Source organism: Euprymna scolopes, chromosome 26, assembly GCF_053919585.1.
Source record: "Euprymna scolopes isolate OS-2025 chromosome 26, ASM5391958v1, whole genome shotgun sequence".
Classification (NCBI taxonomy): Eukaryota; Metazoa; Mollusca; class Cephalopoda; order Sepiida; family Sepiolidae; genus Euprymna; species Euprymna scolopes.
The window spans coordinates 23,449,390-23,473,717 of NC_136507.1; positions in this window are offsets into that span (position 1 = coordinate 23,449,390).

Here is a 24,328-nt window from a genome sequence, read left to right on the forward strand (position 1 = left end):
CAAAAAATTAAAATTGCTATTTCAAATGTATCGTGTTTAAAATGAAAATCCTAATTCAAACATATTTTGTCATAAAAAGTAAAATTGCTATTTTAAATATATCTTGTCAAAAAATTAAAACGTGATTTCAAATGTATCGTGTTTAAAATGAAAATGCTATTTCAAATATATTTTGTCAAAAAGTAAAATTGCTATTTTAAATATATTTTGTCAAAAAATGAAAACGTTATTTCAAATGTATTTTGTCAAAAAAAGTAAAATTGCTATTTCAAATATATTTTGTCAAAAAAGTAAAATTGCTATTTTTAATAATTTGTCAAAAAATGAAAACGTTATTCAAATGTATCGTGTTTAAAATGAAAATGTTATTTAAGATTTATCGTGCCAAAAATGAAAATGTTATTTCAAATATATTTTGTCAAAAAAAGTAAAAATGCTATTTCAAATATATCGTGTCAAAAAATGAAAACGTTATTTCAAATATATTTTGTCAAAGAAAGTAAAATTTCTATTTCAAATATATTTTGTCAAAAAAAGTAAAAATGCTATTTTAAATATATCGTGTCAAAAAATGAAAACGTTATTTCAAATGTATCGTGTTTAAAATGAAAAATGTTATTTAAGATTTATCGCGTCCAAAAATGAAAATGCAATTTCAAATTAGTTGCGTCAAAATAATGAACACGCTATATCAAATATCGTGTCAAAATAACGGATATCTATTTCGAATACAATCGCTTTATTGCAGATTAATAAAATATCAATATTTCACTAAATATACGTCACAGAAAAGGAAAACAGATAATAATAAATTATTATGTCTATTTCAACTTTAAAAGCAATGTTATCTGTTTAAATGTCATATCGCACTTAGTTAAATAGTGATTTGAAGATTATAACGTCTTTTATTGTCTTGAAAAAAACATTCTTTTTAACTGATGAGTGAAAAAAAGACTTTATTAAGGAAGCCCCCAGAGCACGACTGCAAACACCAATTAAACGTAAGGAGACCCTACTAAAAGCACTACTAAAAGCAAGTTTCTTTCTCCCCCTTCTTTGAGGAAAAAATATTTTTAAGTAAGGCTTTAAAAAATCGCTAGAATCCACAGGAACGCCTCAAAAAGCTATAGATATATAGTGTTTATTTATGTTTGAATCATTTTTTTTTAAGTCAGTGAATTGAAATTACATTAATTTGTAACTATAACACGTTAAAATAATTAAGTCAAAAAGATATTATTGGCCTTCTGTATGCTTTGAATAGCAGCAGTGGCTTTCATATCGGATGTAAGACAAAGCGGCCATGAACAGGTAAGCAAACGAGTTTTTTTTTTGAAACCGGAAGTCAGAAACCGGATAGACGCTTTTAACGCCCAAGCAAGCAAGCCGATCTATGTTTTATAATTAGATAGATTACTGGATATTACATAAAACAAGTATTTCCATAAAACGAGTTTGTTACATGTGATGAAATAGAGAGAGAGAGAGGGGAGGAGGAGGGGGAGGAGCAAATTAGGAGGAGGAAAGATAAGGTTTCATTAGAAAACATTCAGAAAGAGATCAACATTCTCGAAACTTTATATCACACGAAAGCAATCGAACTCAACATATTCCGTAGTCCTTGCTGATCTAGTCAGGCGAATAACAAACACGCATACAAAAATTGTCCTTAATAACCTCATTCAAATATAATAAGAAAGTGGTCGTTATGCGAATCTTGCTTGACTTTTTTTTTCTGAGGAGTAACCTCGAAATAAAAATAGTTTTCAGTGATTATCTACAAAAGTAGGATTTAGAACTCGTTTGTAAAAAAAAAAAAACGAAAAACGAAAACTAAAAAAACGAAACTGTTGCTAAGTATCTTATATTTAAAGCCCGCTGCCACAACAGAGAATCGATTTACTGTATCTGAAATTAGCTCATTAAAATCGGCACATCAAAAATAATTGGCTGAGCTGAACAGCTTTATTTATTTATTTTTTTCATTTAGTTTATTTCGCTTTTCGATTTTTTTTTTTTACTTTGTCTAACTTCTGCTAATGTCGTAGATCTACTTGGCGGGAAGACATTACCTCAGCATGGAATGGTGTGTTTTATTTTGCGGGAATATTAACTAAAGTGGTGCGCACTTTTGTCAATGTAAAGGAGAGAGTGAAAAGAAAAGAATAGAAAGAGACAAGGGGATAAAGAGATAATGGTTGAAGAGGAAGAGGGATAAGGGGGATGGGAGATGAGAAGAGAGTAAAAGTAGAGAGGGGCAGAAGTTAGAGAGAAAAACTATGGAACAGTTAAAGCGATAGTGAGATAATGCGAGAGGAAAGAAAAGGGGATAGAGATGATTAGAACAAGTCCGATAACCATTAGTCGCGTGCTCTCGTTTAATGAATGCGTGAATGTAGGATTGACATGAAATTCTTAAAAATGAACTAAAATGACCGAAAAATGGGTTGAAATGACTTAAATAAATAAAAAGTAAATGACTTAGAATGACTTCAATGAACTTAAGGATGAATTGAATGACCTTAAGAATGACTTGAATTCGTAAAAGATATATGGAATCCTTCAAAAACAGTTGAATGATCTGGATAATGACTTGAATGGTTTTGAGACTGACTGGTTGTAATGTAGGTGATCATTTTACATATAATTAATACAGAAAAATGACCCCCTCCCACTTTATATTACACAGTTACAAATATAAGTACTGCATGTAGTAAGAAACGATACTACACTTTGATCGTGGCCAAAAGGCCAAGAAAAGCTGTATTTATTTGCTCCCACAGCGAGCAAATTAGGCACAAGGCTGATTTTTAATGTGAGGAGTGAAGGGGAAATGGGTACCAACAACCCGGGGAGTAGGGGAGCTGGATAGTGACAATTGGTATGAAGGGTTGCTCCTATATTGACCAAGGTATTATATGTGGTGTTGCCCCACATATGGTCTTTGCTTGCAGTTTCTGCCGGAATAGATACTCCACTTTGATCTTGGCCAAAAGGTAAAGAAAGGCGGTATTTATTTGCTCCCCTACCGAGCAAATAAGGCACAAGGCCGATTTTTTATGTGAGGAGTGAAAGGGAAATGGGGACCAACTCCCCGGGGAGTAGGAGAGCTGGATAGTGACAATTGATATGAAGAGTTGTTCCTACATTGACTAAAGTCTTATATATGGAGTTGGTATTTATTTGCTCCCCCACCGAGCAAATTAGGCACAAGGCCAATTTTTAATGTGAGGAGTGAAGGGAAAATGGGGGCTAGCTCTCCGGGGCGTACGAGAGCTGGATAGTGACAATTGGTATGAAGGGTTACCCCTGTGAGGTCGCCCCCACATATGGTCTTTGCTAGCAGTATCTGCCGGAACATATACTACAAGTTGATCTTGACCAGCAGGACAAGAAAAAAGCTAAGAACATCATCTTTTAATAACAGGCCTTTGATCTTAACCAAAAAGGCCAAGCAAAAAAGTGTTACGGACAGGCCGACAGACCGACCGACCGACCGAGTGACTACTAGAGTCGCTTGCACGCGACTAAAAAGTGAATCCTAGAAGATAGGTTGAAAGAAATGTATATATATATATATATATATATATATATATTGTTTTTAAAATATAATTATCCACTGACACGTGTTTTGTCGTCTACGACTCGACGAGGAAACACGTATTAGTGGATAATTATATTTTTAAAACAATATATATATATGCCGATCCCCATAATGGGGTACCAAATTAGTTAAAGGGAAAATTATTCCCAACTCGCATTAAGGTAAAAATGCACTTTCGTGAATAATTGAATTCATTCAAAACGTGTCGCAAAAACAAAAATAAATAACATATATCTATCTATCCATCTATCTATATATATATATATATATATACACACATATATATACATATATATATATATATATATATATACGGCACAATCACTTTGACAAATATACGATACAATCACGTTGGCACAACGATTCTCGCCAGATCAGCGAAGTTAAGCAACGTTTAGCCAAACCAGTAGTAGATTAAAAAATACCAGGTTGAGAAACTGGCGCGGTCTATCCTTCTCTGGAGGTAGACACCCCGTCCAGTGATGACATCACGATAAAAAAATCTCCTTAATAGCCCTGGCGAAGCATCAAGTATTCAGCTTCCGACAAGATTCGAATTACACTAAAAACTGATGTAGTGAGTTCAATCGCGGCCACGGCCGCGCTGGATTTGGATGGATAAGGGAGAAAGAGAAAAGAGGTTTAGAGTACAAAGGGGACGGACGAAGAAGAATAGGAGAAATAAGAGGTCGGGATATGCGGTAAGACAATAAAGCGAGCTATTTTAAACGGGGAGATAAACGGGAGAATTAGAAGAGAGAGAGACAGACAGACAGACAGAAGCGCGGAAATGCAATTACACAAGGGGAGCTAACAAGAAGGAGAATTATAAAGACTCATAGATGTAGACGTAAACGCTGAAAGGGAAATGTTTTAGAGAAATGAAAGGAGATGGAAATCGAGAAAGTGGGTGAGAGTTTAAGGTAAAGGAAAAATAAGAGAGAAAAAGAAGAGCAGAGACAAAAGATAGAAAGGAAAGTAGAGAATATGTTTTGAAGATTAAACAGCAAAAAATACGACGAGAAAGATAATCTGAGTCTAGATAGCAAGAAAGTGAGAGCGAAAAGTGCGAGGAAAAATAGAAAGAGCTAATGAAATAGAGAAAGAGAAACAATATATATATAAACAGAGATAACTACAAAAAAAAAGCGTCATAAGCGGCCTTGCTTTTTTTAACAACGTCGGCGACCACAGCTCTCAAAATTGTAGAGCCATAGAAATCTGGGAAAGACAAGTAAAGACGGTAGTTCACATTGCTTTCTGTCTTGATTCGGGGTGCATCTCACCCCTACCCCCACCACCACTGGTGTTATGTAATGAATGGCTGGAACCATCATACATAACTGAAAAGAAAAAACTTTAATAAAAGATTTAAAAGAGTGGGCATCGAATAATCGATTGTCTACCGGTTGAAAAGAGGAAGGGCTTACGTCATAAACAGAGAAATCGGACGACGATTTTTTTGTTTACAAAACAAAGAAACGTGACATTCCTCGTAAGCTCTGGAATTACAGATATTGGCATGAGTGGGTAATTCACGTGTCGCTCCGTTGAAGACAAAATCGAATGATTTTCTGAGGTCAAAACGTGACTTAAGAACGCATGTTCTATTATCTATCAACCGATTGACAGGACGCGTGGATAGAAAAAACAAAGCGACAAAATGTCAATAAAAACGGTGAATCAGCAGAGCAGAGCAGAGCAGAGAGAAAAGAAACACGGAACAGGATGTGTTGCTGAAGACCGGATCGTTGAAGCGTCATTTTCCCTCCTCAGAGCACTGTGAGAAAACTTACTATCGCTGTGAACTTCAGAACCACCAAAAGAAAAAAGACGATCTGTTTTAAATTGTAACTATATTGTAAAATATAATTTTATACAAAAACAAACACAATTGTGACTTACGTCTTTTAATGCATATTTTTAAGTTACAGCTGATCGTTCTAAGTCGTCAACCGCTTTGTTTTAAGGTTCAACGTTGTTATGACATTTTTGACAATTGACGAGAGGCAAGATAAGGAAAAAGTGCCAGTCTAAGGTGAGATAACTCACTAGTCTTAACTCGTTGTCATCACAACCGCTTAGTAAACAAGTGAACCTACGGACGATCGACGTAACTAAAACTGCTATGTACCGCAGCCAGGGAGTCCTACGCACTATTACGATTTCCCAACCTGGGAGCCACCCCATAATACAACATAGTATTAATTGGTGCCTTGATGACCAGTTCACTCCGCAAGAGTGATAAGTAAGAACTTTTTAACAAAAACAAAACTAAACAAAAAGAACTCTTACACAAAAAGAACTTGGTTACCCATACACAACAACAAAGAAGAAGAAAAAAAAACACAACGTGAATCAATCGACGAAGAGAAACGCGAACGCAGAAGCAAGAAAAAGAAGAAGAAAGAACACTGGACCTGAGGAAAAGCAAAGGTTAGTTGATTTTTTCAATATTTTTCTAAACCTCGGCTCTTAAAAAAGTTTTGTTAAAAAAAAAAAAAAAAAAAAAAAAAGTTAATATATATTTCTTTTCTTTCTTCTTTCTTTCTTGTATAATTTTGAAAATAATTGTAAAAGATGGAACAGCAGTTTTTCACGGATTTCGCTCAGATCCTAGGGGCTGAACTACACAATGTAGGGAAGGCCATTTCGAACTCTCTGAGGGGGGAGGCGTTGTTATCAAAAATAAAACCATTAGACACTAGACGATCGCAGGAATACAGAAGATGGCTAAATGATATAGATAAATACACTAGAATAGTTAGCTAAACAGAGGAAGAAAAATGCCAATTAGCGTTAATTACGACGGCTGGCCAAATAGGACAGTTTGTTTCAGGACTACTAGCCAACAATGAGAGTGTGGCATGGGTAGACTTTAAGCGAGCTCTAGATAATTATTTTGGAGTCCAGGCAGATCCTACCCAGTTTGTTAGGGAGTTAGCAAATATTAAGCAGGGTAGAAACGAAACTGTGCAGGACTACATGCAGAAGTTAGTGCACTTGGCTATAGGTTCGTATGGTAGTCTAGATACGAACAATGAAGTAATAAAAAGCCAAGTGATAGGTTTCTTCATCGAGGGGCTATATGACAGACAAGTCAAAATCGCTGTCATGAGGGAAGAACCATCGGACCTCAAGGTAGCCTATGAAAAGGCCCTAATCGAGGAACGGTGGCAACCCCGCATAAGAGGCAATGACCGAGAAGAAGAACCTATGGAAATAAATTATAGTGGGCGCCAGAGGAATATAGAAGCGATAAGGAAAAAAAGATTCCCAGAGCCAGATAGGGGGCAGAGGAATTATAGAGGATTTAATAGGGGACCCGGCTTCAAGGCAAGAGAAACAGAGCGCCCTTGGCCGGAGATTAAGTATTACAATTGCGGCAGAAAAGGCCATATAGCCAGGAACTGCACCTTCCCTAAGTCGGGAAACGAGCAGACCCCACTCGCAAGACGCCCAGCGAGAGGAAGAGGGGTGAACAGTCAAAGATCATAGGACATATGGGCGCCGCTAATTGCATCCCTATTAAGATAGAGAAAAATAAGTTTAGGGCTTTAGTAGATACTGGCGCCGAAATTTCTGTAATAAAAAGTACTGTATTAGAAGGTCTCAGAGAGAAGCCTGAGATAAAGAAAATAGAGATGAATTTAAGGACTGCAAACGGGTCACCTCTCATAGTGCAAGGAGTGGCGCGTTTACAAATTAAAGTAGGAAGCCAGTACATTCGACATGATTTTGTAGTGACGAAAAACCTTAAAAGGAACGTCATATTGGGCCGAGACTGGCTCAAGCAAAATAGTGTTAGAATGTACTTTGATTTAGGAGCAATCCGATTAGGCAGCGAGTACATAGCGCTGCAAGAGGAGGCTTATATTTCGAGTATAGACAGATTAAGGCAAGATGTCACCCTGAAACCGCAGCATTTACATGCGTGCACAGCTCGTGCCGAAATGAGAAATGGTCAGGGTTTAGATGACGAAGTAGTGCAGATAGATAAGGGCTTCCTAAGTGATCTAAGTGGTGTATCCGTAGCGAACACGGTAGTTAAAATTAAAGGTAGGAAAAGTTTTCCCTTGCTAATTATGAATAACACGAACCAGACAGTAAAATTAAAGAAAGGTTACAAGATAGGTAGATGTAGAAGAACAGAAGTAGTAATGGCAATATCAAAGCCAAATAAACAAAAGAAGTCGGGAAACAAAAGTAACCTCAACGGCATAAAAGTGCCAGAAGAAATGAGGAAAGTTTTAAATAAAGTCCTGCAACGAAATACTGATTTATTCGTCACAGAGGATAGATATTTAGGCCGGACTGACACAGTAGAGATGAGGATCGATACAGGAAAAAACGATCCCATAAAGAAAAACCCGTATAGAACACCTCTCAAACAACGAGAAGAAGTTAATGTAGCACTAGAGGAAATGCTACAGGCAGGGGTGATAGAAAGGTCAAACAGTCCGTGGAGTTTCCCGATAGTTTTGGTAAAAAAGAAAGACGGAACAAAGAGGTTCTGTGTAGATTTTAGGGCCCTGAATAAGATAACAAAGAAGTATGCCCGAGCGCTACCAGTAATTGATGATATACTGTCCTCGCTTGGGTCAGCAAAATACTTCTCAAAGTTGGACTTGAAATCAGGGTATTGGCAGGTAAAGTTGAACGAAAAAGATAAAGAGAAAACTGCGTTCACCTGTCATAGAGGACTGTTCCAATTTAATGTAATGCCATTCGGACTTGCTAATGCTCCGGGAGTGTTTCAGGAGCTAATGTCCGTAGTGTTACAGGGACAGGAAGAATTCGCCGTGCCTTATTTGGATGATATTTTGATATTCTCCAAAACAAAGGAGGAACATGTTAGGCATATAGAAAACGTGTTAGGTAGTTTACGTAGGCATAATTTAAGGTTAAAGGCGGCGAAGTGTGAGTTTTTCGGCAAGGAAGTGCAATATCTGGGATTCCGAGTAAGTGAGAAAGGTATCCAGCCGGAGGGGGACAAGGTTAAAGCAATTCAGGCAATTGCGACCCCAACCACTGTGAAGCAGGTTAGATCCTTTATAGGCATGACATCCTATTACAGGCGATTTATCAAGGATTTTTCTGTAATCGCCGAACCGTTAATTCGGTTAACTAGGAAGCATGCACGTTTCTGTTGGGACGATGCGTGTCAGTCTGCTTTTAATCGATTGAAATCGAAGCTTGCAGAGATGGTGATGCTGGCATACCCGGACACTAACAAAGGATACAGGTTATACACGGATGCCTCCGATTATGCGATCGGAGCAACCTTGTCTCAAATGGTCTACGACCCGGAGGAGGGTCGGGAGATAGAGAAACCCATTTATTTTCTATCTCATAAGTTGTCTGATACCCAGACTAGATGGTCAACAATAGAGAAAGAAGCATATGCGATTCACTATGCCTTAAGCAAGTTGAATCACTACTTGCATAGTGCTACGTTCACCATCTACACGGATCACAGACCATTGGAGTACTTGCTGAAATCTCCGATACAGAATAGGAAGATACAGACGTGGGCATTAAGTATGGCTGGCTATGATTGCACCATACAGTACCTAAAAGGAAAAGATAACGTCTGTGCGGATCTCTTATCCCGTGCGGTAAATGCGAGTCGGGATGAAGACGATCCTCCAGTAGAAATAGATGATAGGAATTACACGGTGAGTGCGATAAACTCGAATCGTTTTGAACCAAGAGAGTTTGTATCGCATTAGGATGACGAAGGCTCACCGGTAGTAAGCGAGCGTCCTACACTATCAGGTTTGGATATGTGTAAAGAACAAGACGCCGATAGTCAGATCGTCGAATTAAAGAAACGGATGAGGAGCAGTAAAACGTCCAAGATGGAAGAAAAAAAGTACATCATAATGGACGATATCGTATATTATTTATCGACACCCGACGACGATCCTGTAATTAGATTATATATTCCGTCACATTTGAGGATGAAGGTATTGAAACAATACCATGATGAGAATGGTCATATGGGTGTGGAGAAAACGTTCTACTCCATTAAACAGAAGTATTTCTGGCCTGGTTTGTTCAAGAAGGTAAACGAACACATAGGGAAGTGCGTCCCATGCCAGACCAGAAATTTGAGGAAGCAACAACCTCAAATGCAGGAGACCGACATGCCTTCTTTTCCTTTTGCTAAGATTGCATTGGATATTTCCGGACCCTATCCGAGGACTTTGTCAGGCAATCAATACATAGTCACGTTCATCGACATGTATAGTGGTTGGCCTGAGGCTTTCGCTGTGCCTAATAAAAAGGCAGAGACAGTGGTGCATCTCTTAATTGAGGAAATATTTCCCAGATTTGGTGCACCATTGCAGTTACTTACGGATAACGGACCGGAGAACGTCAATGGGATCATGAAAAGGGCTTTAGAAGAGCTTAATGTTGATCACGTGACCACCTCATTTTACCACCCGCAAAGTAACGGGAAAATAGAAAGATTCCATAGGACGATGCATGACGTACTAGCAAAGAAAATAGGGGACAATGACCGTTCATGGGACATGTACTTGAACCAGATGCTGGCTGCTGTAAGGTTTCATGTCAGCGAAACAACAAAGTACTCCCCCTATTATTTGCTCTATAATAGAGACGTTGTCTTGCCGTTGGACAACATACTGAGGCCGCGTAGAATTTACTACGGGGAAGAGGATCATGAGATCGCTCTGCAGGACATGCATCGGACCTTTACATTAGTCAGGAACAATGTAAAGAGAGCTAGGAAGAAAATGATAGATAGGGCCAACGAGAAAACAAAAGCAGTCGATTTTCAAGTTGGCGACTTAGTTTATTATAAAAATAATAGAAAAAAGGGAAAGTTAGACGTAAGATGGTCTCCATATTACGTAATAATAGAGAAGACGGGGCCAGTCTCGTATAGAATTAGAAGTCAACTGACGGGGGCAGTAACAAAAGCCCATGGGGAACACCTTCGGAAAGCAGAACTGGAGGAATGGGATATCCCCAACAAGCAAGAGGGCTGTAGAAAAACTACCCTGTCAGCACCGGTAGAGGATAGTAGTTCAAATCAAGAATCCTCTAGTGGGGAGGAAGAAAATTATCCCCAACAGAGCAATCGCCATCAACGAGAATCCCCAAGTCAGGAAAACAGGGTCCCGTTGATGGAACGGAAAATAATCACACGTAGCATGACGGCTGAAAGGGCTAAAGAAGTTGATGAAATATGGAAGGAAGATATATATAACTTAGTGCCCAGGTCGTGCAGAGTTGATTATGATAGTAGGGATCAGCCAACCGTAGCTAGGGTTAGCACGGGGGTTGGGAACTCAGGTTATAATCGAACTGCGGGTCGGGAGCGCGGAACAGGATGTTTGGAGTGGTTAAGAAAATTACTCTGTTGATGTTAGGCAACATCCTTATCATAGGGAGTTCGGAGTTGCCACCAATATTTAGGATCCTGACGTTCTGGTCGAAATTTTTGTACTATATGCTGCCCACATTTTAAACAAGTCATTAAAATGTAAGACTCGTATTTAGTTAATTAGTCATATTAATTAAAGAGCCGAGGTAGTGGAGAATATTGGACAAATCGACCACTTCGGTAAAATTGGTAAATTTGCAGCGTATATTTTGCTGTTAAGTGCGGCCGATGCACTTATACCGAAGAAGACCTTATGCTTTTCGTGTTGCTGTTTATTTTTATTTTTATTTTTTTTTCTAAGTTAAACGAAGAAAAAAATACAGTAAAAAGGATGAAAAAAAAATTGTGACATTAAAAACATTATTGGAAATGTCGATGGACCGATAGACGATTGAAAAAAAAAAAAAAAAATGGTTAATGGAGGGGTGTTATGTAATGAATGGCTGGAACCATCATACATAACTGAAAAGAAAAAACTTTAATAAAAGATTTAAAAGAGTGGGCATCAAATAATCGATTGTCTACCGGTTGAAAAGAGGAAGGGCTTACGTCATAAACAGAGAAATCGGACGACGATTTTTTTGTTTACAAAACAAAGAAACGTGACATTCCTCGTAAGCTCTGGAATTACAGATATTGGCATGAGTGGGTAATTCACGTGTCGCTCCGTTGAAGACAAAATCGAATGATTTTCTGAGGTCAAAACGTGACTTAAGAACGCATGTTCTATTATCTATCAACCGATTGACAGGACGCGTGGATAGAAAAAACAAAGCGACAAAATGCCAATAAAAACGGTGGATCAGCAGAGCAGAGAGAAAAGAAACACGGAACAGGATGTGTTGCTGAAGACCGGATCGTTGAAGCGTCATTTTCCCTCCTCAGAGCACTGTGAGAAAACTTACTATCGCTGTGAACTTCAGAACCACCAAAAGAAAAAAGACGATCTGTTTTAAATTGTAACTATATTGTAAAATATAATTTTATACAAAAACAAACACAATTGTGACTTACGTCTTTTAATGCATATTTTTAAGTTACAGCTGATCGTTCTAAGTCGTCAACCGCTTTGTTTTAAGGTTCAACGTTGTTATGACATTTTTGACAATTGACGAGAGGCAAGATAAGGAAAAAGTGCCAGTCTAAGGTGAGATAACTCACTAGTCTTAACTCGTTGTCATCACAACCGCTTAGTAAACAAGTGAACCTACGGACGATCGACGTAATTAAAACTGCTATGTACCGCAGCCAGGGAGTCCTACGCACTATTACGATTTCCCAACCTGGGAGCCACCCCATAATACAACACCACTGAGTAAAACGCGCCCCCATATACCAACCTGGAAATATCTACGACTCTGGCACGGTACATACAGTATCTAGCCTTCCTGGTGAGGCCCCAGCTTGCGGGCTTTGGGGAGTGTGCAGCCACCCTTTAATTGCCATTGCTCCCTGGTCCACTCTGACCTAGAGTGGTAGTACCTGTTAGGGTTCAAACTATGGATTAAATAGAAACCGACTTGAAAAAATATATATATTCTATTCAAAAAAATTTCTTCAAAATAACTGTATTCGGCATTAAATAACCCGAAAAGGATGGATATGCCGTAAAACAAAAACAACGAAAAAGCCAACCATCTAGCCTTCCTAAATGGTCACTACTCCCCGGGTACTTGCCAGGCTCAGCGTTGCTTAACTTCGCTGATCTTCTAAGAACCTTTGTGTCAATGTGTTTTGTGCCAAAAAAAAAATACATGATTACAAACAGAGAAAATCAAGAACGAAGGAATGGAAAGAAAGATAGAGAAAGTGAATAAGAGTTAGAGAAAAGAGAAAAGATTAGAGAAAAATCGAAGGAAAAATAGAGAGAAAGAAAAAGAGAAAAAAAGTTAAAATGTTGAAAAGAAGTTTGGAGATAAGATACGAATTCATTAATAGAATAGAGATAATATACAATAAGAAAAAAAGATAGAAATAACATCAGATAGACTAAGAAGCGACAGAGATAAATAGTTTTAATTCTTTTTTCTTTTTTTACATGGAGCTCACCATTTATCAAGGCCTGAAAGTCACTCGGGGATAAGACTTATTGCATGTACACTAATCAATGGGATAGTATCGTATTAATCGTTAGTATTGGATTTTTGATAAAGCGTCTTACTTAAGGGGGCGGTTCATCAGGAATTTGTTTATGTTGGACTTGAAGACATCCAAGTAGTAGTCAGGTGGGACATAGGCAAACGGAACAGAGTTCCATAGGCGTGCACTTCTAAGAAATAAGCTTCTTAGTTCTTTGCCTATATAATATTATGCTTGTTCTTTCCTTAGTTATTCCGTACGTTACCCTTTGACAAACGCAAATAAACTTTTTTGAAGGTCAATCAATCACTCAATGTGGAACGTTTCCCGGGACCTTATCCATTTAACTCTGTCCCGAGCTATCCGCTGCCACGTGGGACTCATGTGTTGTATCAGGTCGTTCCTCCATTTCATTCTTGGTATTCCTTTTCTTATATTAATGAGGTGTCCATTTCGTTGTCCTGAAGGACCATCTCTTGTCATGTTGTCTGGTTACGTGCCCTACCCATCTGTGTTTGGATGTTTTGATAGTAGTATTGATGTCAATAACTTTTGTTTGTTGGCGGATCCAGATGTTTGTCTTTCTGTCTATAGAGTAATGCCCAACATTACCCTCTCTATATTCCTTTATGCTACTGCCAACATTTCACTTTGGCAAGTTGTCAAGGCCCATGCTTCACTACCGTAAATAATCGCAGGTAGTACATATTCATAGATGATCTTTCGTTTTGATTGACATACTTGCTTTTCGGTTTCTTATTATATTATCCACTTTCCCAAAAGCAACCCATCCCAATGCTATCTTTCTCTTTATCTCATGGTGCAGATCTCCATCTTTCGTCATTTTCTTTCGCAAGTAGATGTGCCTATTTACAATGCCTCCCCAGGGGACAGAATTAGACACGAGGTTTGTTTTTTAACGTGGAGAAAAAGTACAAAAATAACAAAAAAATGTCCCAGTTGTGAAGGACTGCTCCTCCACCGAAAGAGAACAAGAAATGGTAGTGCAGTAGGTGAAGAACAACGTATTTATTTGCTCCCCCACCAAGCAAATTAGACACAAGGCCGATTTTTAATGTAAGGAGTAAAGGAGAAATGGCGACCAAATCCCCGGGGAGTAGGGGAGCTGGATAGTGACAATTGGTATGAAGGGTAGCCCCTATATTGACCAAGGTCTTATATGTGGGGATGTTATTTATTTGCTCCCCCACCGAGCAAATTAGGCATAAGGCCGATTTTTAATGTGAGGAGTGAAGAGGAAATATGGATCAGTTCCCTGGGAGTAGGGAAGCTGCATAGTGACAATTGGTAGGAAGAGTTTCCTCTACATTAACCAAGGTCTTATATGGGGTGTGGTATTTAATTGCTCCCCCACCTAGCAAAGTAGACACAAGGCCTATTTTTAATGTTGGCAGTGAAGGGAAAATGGGGACTAACTCAGCGGGGAGTAGGGGAGCTGGATTGTGAAAATTGGCATGAAGGGTTGCCCCTATATTGAGTCTTATTTGCGGGGTTTGAATTTATTTGCTTCCCCACTGAGCAAATTAGGAACAAGGCCGTTTTTTAATGTGGAGAGAGGGATGGGGAGAGAAAAGTGGACCAGCTCCAGATGGGTGGGAAAGGAGATGGGTTGTGACAATTGGTATGAAGTGTTGCCCCTACATTGACCAAGGTATTATATGTGGGGTTGTCCGACATATTGTCTTTGCTTGCAGTATCTGCCGGACCAGATACTACACTTAGATTTTGACAAAAAGGGGGGGTATTTATTTGCTCCCCTACCGAGCAAATTAAGCACAAGGCCGATTTTTGATGTGAGGAGTGAAGGAGAAATGGGGACCAACTCCGCGGGGAGTAGGGAAGCTGGATATTGACAATTTGTATGAACGGTTGCCCCTACATTGACCAAGATCTTATATGTGGGATTGCCCCCACATATGGTCTTTGCTTGCAGCTTGCATTATCTGCCGGAAAGATATTGCACTTAGATCTTGGCCAAATGGTCTAGGTAGATGTAGCTTCCTCAATTGTCTTTCCCTTAACTATTATTGGCGACTAGGCAGTGTGCTGGTTTTACATCGCCTTGGTCTTTCCAAGATGTATGTTGAGGCCAACCAGTTTTCTCTTAGAATTGATATCTTTTAGAATGTCATTTAGTTCCCTAGGAGAGTGTTCCATCAGTACTATATCATCAGCGAAGATGAGATGTGAAAAGTGTTTGCCATCAGTGTTGACTCCTCTACTCCCCATCTAAATCTGAAGGTCAAACTGATTCAAATATATGCCAATTTCGAATAAACAGACCAATATGACAACCCTAGACAAGAATATAAGCGTGACCCCCTTTTGATGTGGCCTCGTTTTCAAATAGCATTATAATAATAATAGTTATCCCTGTATTAAGAATTCAGGTGCTAAAAACAGCCTATCCTGCCTTGACAGAGTAAAAAATAGACTTCGTGGTTAGTGGCGATGCCCTGTTCTCTTCCCTGCAACCTCTCTCCCACAGAAGAGACGTTGCGTGCCTATCTTTGTTTTATCGTTATTTCCATTGCAGGTGCTCGTCTGAGCTCCAATCTCTAGTCCCTCCTCGCCAATCTTTTACGAAAAATACCCGTCTAGCTGAAACTACTATCAAAAATTTTCCCCACTCTTTATCTGTGCCTAAATCAAAACGTAGATAACATGAACAAAGCTTCTTTCTTAGAACTGCACGCCTGTGGAACTCTGTTCCGTCTGCCTGCTTCCCACCTGACTACAACTTGGATGTCTTCAAGTCCAACGTAAACAAATTCCTGACGAACCGCCCCCTTAAGTAGACACTTTTATTAAACCCCACACTAACGTACTGTACATGCAATAACCCTTATCCCTTAGTGGCTTCCGGGCCTTGATAAATGGTGATCACCTTATAAAAAAAAGTGCAATATCTTATCACAAAAATAGTAGAGAAAAAAGGAGAGAAAAGAGACATTAGGAGTGAGGTAAGAACGCAGTACATTGTAATAGAAATCGTCAAACAAAATGAAGACGTTTTTGAATTTTTGAGATGAAGATTGGTTATTCGTATTATTTGGATTCATACTCAAACCAATGCGCCAAGGGTCCGCCATCCTTGACGCAGTGGTTAGCGTACATGGAAAAATTAATTGTAAAAGCGATATTCTCCTGAATGTTGAAAGTTTAATCCTCAGTGTGAGCGACCGGAAAAATACCATTGCGAATTACTTAGAACCTCTATCTAGCCATGGCTGACGGAACAAGAGCATGCTACCCCCGTGAAGTAAATGAAAGGTTCTGCGCAGAATTTCGTCCAAATTATCCGGTCTCTGATTATGCTATTTTCCCCGCTTTACGAAGTTATTTATAATGCTTTTTTATGATAACCATGCGTATTATATACTATAATTTATTTTCTTACTACTTTTAGTATGTATTGTAAAAAATTTGCTTAGACCCCTCTATACGGTGGTTTTACCTTACGATTCCAACCCCGGAATGGATTAATGCTGTATCCCGGAGTTCTATTGTACTTCTGGCTAAATAACAACTTGCAGGGCGAAAAAAAGATACAAATATTGTCAGAATTTACCTATGGAAGATATATATGTTTCAGAAATTTGCCTATTTTTAAAAAATATATGCAGTCTTATTGGTTTCTTCACCTTTATATTTTTTTAATATTTTAATGTTTTCAGACAGTGAGACAATTTACTAACACGTCCATACCAAAGCACAAAGCTATTTAAATAGGAAATTATTTTTTTTAAATCGAATAATAAAACAAAAAATCGAAAGATTACGTACGCCTAAACCACATAATGCCGCGAAAGAAAGAAAGACAATGCCAGTTTCTACATTTTTCTGACGAAGATATGGATGGAAAATAATAATGTTAAAATCTATACATAAATACCAAAGTACTTTAAAGTTCGTACGTAGTGTGTCACGGTTTCCAGACTTAAAAATTATTCCCTCGGAAGATCTTATTAAGACTAAAAGGAGAATAGTGTAGGATAACATACCACGGAAATTAAAATATTAGTATATAGATACGCTAATTTAATCTACAACTCATGAGAATCGCTAAATCTACCGAGATTATATATATATATATATATATATATATATATATATATATATATATATATATATATATATAACTTGGCCTTCGGGACAAGATCAAAGTGTAGCATCTGTTCCGGCAGATACTGCACTTAAGATAATTTGTACCAGTCAATGGAGGGGAAACCCTCTATACTGGGACAATTATTATTTTTGGAAACCAGAGTGACCCCTTTTAGGGGAGCTGGTTTTTACCTCACATTAAAAACGGCCTTGTGCCTAATTTGCTCAGTGGGGGAGCAAATAAACACCATCTGTTCCGGCAGATACTGCAAGCTATGACTAGCAAAGACCAGATGTGGGGGCAACCCCACATGTCTGACCTTTAACCAGCTCCCATTTCCCACCTCTCGGGAGCTGGTCCCCTTTTCCCCTTCCCCCTCCCTTCACTCCTCACATTAAAAATCGGCCTTGTGCCTAATTTGCTCGGTGAGGGAGCAAATAAATACCATCTGTTCCGGCAGATGCTGCACTTAAGATAATTTGTACCAGTCAATGGAGGGGAAGCCCTCTATACTGGGACAATTATTATTTTTGGTAACCAGAGTGCCCCCTTTTTGCCTACTTTTAGGGGAGCTGGTTTTTACCTCACATTAAAAACGGCCTTGTGCCTAATTTGCTCAGTGGGGGAGCAAATAAATACCATCTGTTCCGGCAGATACTGCAAGCTATGACTAGCTATGACTAGCAAAGACCAGATGTGGGGGCAACCCCACATGCCTGACCTTTAACCAGCTCCCATTTCCCACCTCTCGGGAGCTGGTCCCCTTTTTCCCTTCCCCCTCCCTTCACTCCTCACATTAAAAATTGACCTTGTGCCTAATTTGCTCGGTGGGGGAGCAAATAAATACCATCTGTTCCGGCAGATACTGCAAGCTATGACTAGCTATGACTAGCAAAGACCAGATGTGGGGGCAGCCCCACATGCCTGACCTTTAACCAGCTCCCATTTCCCACCTCTCGGGAGCTGATCCCCTTTTTCCCTTCCCCCTCCCTTCACTCCTCACATTAAAAATTGGCCTTGTGCCTAATTTGCTCGGTGGGGGAGCAAATAAATACCATCTGTTCCGGCAGATACTGCAAGCAAAGACCATATGTGGGGGCAACTCCACATATAAGACCTTGATCAATGTAAGGGCAACCCTTCATACCAATTGTCACTATCCAGCTCCCCTACTCCCCGGGGAGTTGGTCCCCATTTCCCCTTCACTCCTCACTTTAAAAATCGGCCTTGTGCCTAATTTGCTCGGTGGGGGAGTAAATAAATACCATCTGTTCTTCAGATGCTGCACTTCTATTTCTTGTTCTCTTTCGGTGGAGGAGAAATCCTTCACGACTGAGACAATTTTTATTTTTGTACCTTTTCTCCACGTTAAAAAAACGACCCTGGTGTCTAACTCTGTCCCGCGGGGAGGCATAGTAAATAGGTATATATATATATATATATATATATATATATATATATATATATATATATATATATATATATATATATATATATATTCATATGTGTGTGTGTGTGTGTTTGTGTAATTAAAAAGTTTAAATTTATTTAAGGATTGAACTTTAACTACACATTTTTCCAAATATTTTTACAGAATTATTATCCTAGAATAAATTCTATAACGTTATCCATTTGAAAATGATGTAATAGTTTCACGCATACGTTTATGAATTTTACGTAGAAAGATTTATTAGATCTAGCCTCGACTTTTGCTTACTTGGTATTTGCTAATGAAATGATAAATCTTTCAGGTATTTTTTTTTTTAATTAAATCGCTGGACGGAAGTTAAGAAATATATTTCTAAAGAAAAGAAATATCGAAAAATATATTTATAAGGAAAGAAATAACGAAAAAATCGGTTTTAGGAAGCAAATTCTAACGAAATTAAAAGTAATCTTTTGTTTCGAGTGTTCGTAAATTAAATATATTTTTATTTCACGTGTTCATAAATCATATCCATTCCAGTATTCTTTAATATGTGTAAATAGATGAAAATCTAGAAGTTATGATGAAAAATATATATGTCTCGTGGAAATATAATTGTCACTATGGCAAGTACAAAAATGTAACAGAAAATTTAATAAAGACGTTCAATACAAAAACAAAATACAAATTGTTTTATTTCATAATGGAAAACCGTTAAGTGTGTGTTCTTGAATTAGTCAAAAATTTTCCCCACTCTCTATCTGTGCCTAAATCAAAACGTAGATTCCATGAACACAGCTTCTTTCTTAGAACTGCCTGTTTCCGACTTGACTGCAACTTGGATGTCTTCAAGTCCAACGTAAACAAATTCCTGATGAACCTCCCCCTTAAGTAGGCACTTTATGAAATCTCAACACTAACGTACAACGTACTGTACACGCAATAACCCTTATCCCTGAGTCGTTTCCGGGTGTTGATAAGTGGTGACCTCCTTGTAAAAAAAAAAAAAAAAAAAAAAAGATGAGGATAGAATATACGTATTAGTTTAATTCCTCGGACTACTGTTCTCATCCTGAGAGTTATTTTCAGAATGTAACCTCAGACTTTCTTCATATTTATCTTGTCAACATCGGCAAACTTACTGTCGAACTCGGGAATCATTTTTGTCGAACTCAGGAATCTTTTTTGTCGAATTCAAGAATCTTTTTTGTCGAACTCAGGAATCTTTTTTGTCGAACTCGGGAATCTTTTTGTCGAACTAAAGAATATTTTTTGTCGAACTCAGGAATCTTTTTTTGTCGAACTCGGGAATCTTTTTGTCGAACTCGGGAATCTTTTTTGTCGAACTCAAAAATCTTTTTTGTCGAACTCAGGAATCTTTTTTGTCGAACTCGGGAATCTGCACAAAATTCGGACCGGGAGGGCTCGATGCTTAGTGTATAAAGTATTTTAGTAAATTCAGTAGTAAAAGTATGACTCTTGTGGAGGTTGAAGGTTCAATCGTCAGTTCAAGCGACACGAGATAATGCTATTGTCGGTGATTAAGTAAAGAGTGTAGTTTAAAATACCGTGGAGGTTCGACAGAAAGATTCCCGAGTTCAACAGAAAGATTCCCGAGTTCGACATAAGAGTTCCCTAGTTCGATAAGATACACCTGCAGTTGCTCGGAGGTTGCATCGAACGAAACGTTGTGAAAATCACACCAAAAATGAAAACAGTAAATAATACACTATCTTTGTACTCAATCATACGCCCACTAAATAGAGTGACAAAATGAGACATCTGTATTTATATTTACAATCTAATGCAGTATATAAACAATCGATAAAAAGGAAAAAAAATAATAGCGATTTGACAAATTATTACTCTAATTAGAACAGTCGCCGGTGACAATAAGCGTAGTGGGAATAGATATAATATTGTTTTCGCACATATATATATGATTTTCTTAACCCAAAATTTTTAAAATCAAAACTCCGGTAATGTTCATATACCAATAAAATCAATGTCAATATTAATTGATATCGGTATAAATAATCGAACATGGGGATAATATTCTTGCAAAAATCCGCACAACAAAATATAAAAAAGAAAATCATAAGGTGTATTTCCTTATGTGTTATAATTTTCTCATAAAAAGTTGGACAATTTTAAACATTATATTTAAATATATTCCAAAACGGCAACTCTATATTATTCCTAATATTCATAAATTCCTCTCTGATGAAATCGGCTCTCAGATGTGTACATAAGCAGATGACAGCATGTTCTAGAATAGACACTAGGGAAAAAAACAAATGAACACATATCTAAGGAAATCGCTGACACCTTAGAGGAAGACCTTCACTCAGTAGTGGAATGGGGACGAAAATGGATGTTAACATTGAATGCTACCAAGACTAAGTTTCGGTACTTTAGTAATTACAAGAAAGCTTCTCAACCATTGTATAGCCTTAGAAAATGATACACGACCCGAAAGCTTTTCGTTCAAAACCCTCAGCTTAACATTCACTGGTAACCTGAATTGGAACAAGTACATGAATTGCCAAGGCTGCTGCAGCGAAAGTGGACTCATTCTACGCTGCTAAAATGTTACTCACATCTGATCCTCTATTGTGCCTCTACAAGGCCACTATTTGCTTATGCATATCTGGGCGGGTGCATATGCCATTAGTCTATCGTGTCTAGTAGTAAAAAAAAAAAATAGTCGCCAAAAGGTTGCGCATTATCAACCAAACTCGAACCTCTGTCCGTCACCAAAATTTGCATCCATTTTCTAGTTGTACAAATATTTTAATAGAATGTGCCCCGACGAACTTTAAGCACGTTCATTCCTTTAGGCGTAAATTCTCCCAACTAATCTGACAAGCAGCAAAATCTCACCACTAAAACGTTGAGATCATGAGACGCCGAGAAGACTCTTATACAAATAGTTTCTTCCCTCGGACTACTAAACTTTATAATTCCATCTCATGCCCCTGCTACCGTCATTATATATATATATGTATGTAATATACTATAAACAGACTTCTCCCTGTTAAACGACCTACATAGCCTGTTTGCAAAATTGGCACCTTACCTGGCACCTTACATTTGGCACCTTACATTTGGCACCTTACATCATCTTTGCAAAGTTGGTCGAAAAATTGGCCCCTTACGTCAAAGTGGCACTGTTTTGTTTTGGGCGAGAAACAATTTAAAAAATCGAAAAAACATTGTTTTTATACACTTATGTGTTGTGGAGACGCCCACTAATTAACATAGGTGGGTGAGTGAGATATATAAAGGAATCAATCACCAATACCGGAGGAGTTCGGCAACAACCGCTAAATAGGCAAGACGCCTATGCTGCCTCCAGTAAGCCATGCAACACGCTACCTGCCGGAATATCTCCAACTGAAGTATATCTGAAGACATGTAAATATGTATATAACTTTTCTTCCTAATATATTATTGTATACCTTTACTTTCCGTGTTCTTGTTAATTATTTTTGCCGACACGACAATATGCTATTAATGTTGTTATAAATTCTCGACTGCTACAAAGGTAGTTACTCAGAGAGTTTTCTCTACCTATACAAGGCCATCGTTTTCCTATGCATAGAATACTGTTGACACATCCTGGCAGGTGCATCTGCAATTAGTCTGTCGCTCCTAGTCAAGGTTAAAAAAAGAGTACCTAAAATGACCCGCACCATTAATATATATATATATATGTATATGAGCAAAAAGTTAATAAAACATGTTAAAAACACTTTGAAAAAGAGTTAAAAACATATTTAATCTGAAAAGGAAACCCTTGATAAGTGGATAGTCCTTAATCTGCGGAGTTTCGAAGAAATACTTTCCTTCTCATCAGAGGGTAGGAATTAGCAAAATGCGGGATCGGATTTTGCATACAAAGTATTTGATGAAACAACAAGTAAGTCAAAGATCTTACTTGATAACAAAAAGTGGAGCAGAGGGTATATGGTGAAGAAAAAGGAGATTACACGTGAATGGATAGTTTGGTGAAAGGTAAATAATCCAATGACGGTATAATCCAAAAATATAACTCCAAGAAAGCTAACTGAGTTTCCATTTGCACAAGTAAAATCCATATATATATATATATATATATATATATATATATATATATATATATATATATATATATATATATATAATTTAAAGGAGATTAGAACAATAGTCTAAAGAGCAGAGTGTATTTTAATGTAATAGTGAAATTACTAGTTTAATTAAAATACAGGAAAGAAAAAGTGCTCGTTGTAATTTAGATATATAATAAGCTCGGCACCTTACGTCATCTTTGCAAAGTTGGTCGAAGAATTGGCCCCTTACGTCAAAGTGGCACTGTTTTGTTTTGGGTGAGAAACAATTTAAAAATCGAAAAAACATTGTTTTTATACACTTATGCATGTATGTGGAGACGCCCACTAATTAACATAGGTGGATGAGTGAGATATTTAAAGGTATAAATCATAATTATATAATATATATATATATATATATATATATATATATATATATATATATATATATAGGGTGGCGCACTTAAAAGTGGCCCAGAAAAATGTAGTAGAGAGGAAGAACATTCTTTCATTGTTTAAATTACATGTAGCATTTTTTTAATTTACCTTAATTGTTATAAAAGATGCTGGGTGTGCGCCCCGTTGACATCTATACATTTCTGGGCACGTTTAACAACGTTTGCAGATACTGCCTGTAGATCTTCTCTGATAGTGTTGGTACTATTCTCCTTTAGTTGATCTAAATAATTAGAATTATTTGCATAAACCTTTTGTTCTAAAGTCTCCTAAACAGAAAAATCACATGATGACAAAACCGGGGAACGTGGTGGCCATAACAATTTGCTTATTTTTCTCTCTACCGTTAACATGTCATGAACTGGTATCACTGATCTGTGAAATTTGTGGAATGTAGCGCCATCTTGGAAAACGTATTGAGTTTTATCTTGTGGTGTCAGTTGGTCGGTAAGAGGGATACTTTTAAATAGGTCGCCCTGTAAATCTTTTTTTTTTCTTCTCGATTTTCCGTATAAGCTTTTTTATATCAAAATTGAAAATAATTATGAAAGTTTCATAGTTATCACGAGCGCTTTCGATTCGAATGCGAATCATCTTCAGGTGCTATCCATGGAGTTGATGAGATGAAAATGAATAGGAGCAAAAATGGAAAGTAGAAAAGTGACACGTAAAATACACAAAAAATTGCATGGAGTAATGGAGGTTAAAAGTATATAAAAGTCGATTAACAGTCGGGTAAAAACTAAGTTGATTAAAACTCTGAGTTTTATACTCAACGGGTCAATTGGCCAATATTTGCAAAACGCGTCGTATACGCGCTACGCCAGACATTTTAATACGTTCGTGCTCTTCTCGAATGCAATGTTATTAATAGTAAAGTGCATGGTTCTAATATAATATAATATAATATAATATATATATATATATATATATATATATATATATATATATATATATATATATATATATATATATATATAGCGCATAAGCCTGAAGAGTCCTAGAGTGGATGAAAGGCGGAATATTCAGTGTAGCTTAATCGCCATATATATTTTATAACTTACTATATATATATATATATATATATATATATATATATATATATATATATATATATATATATATA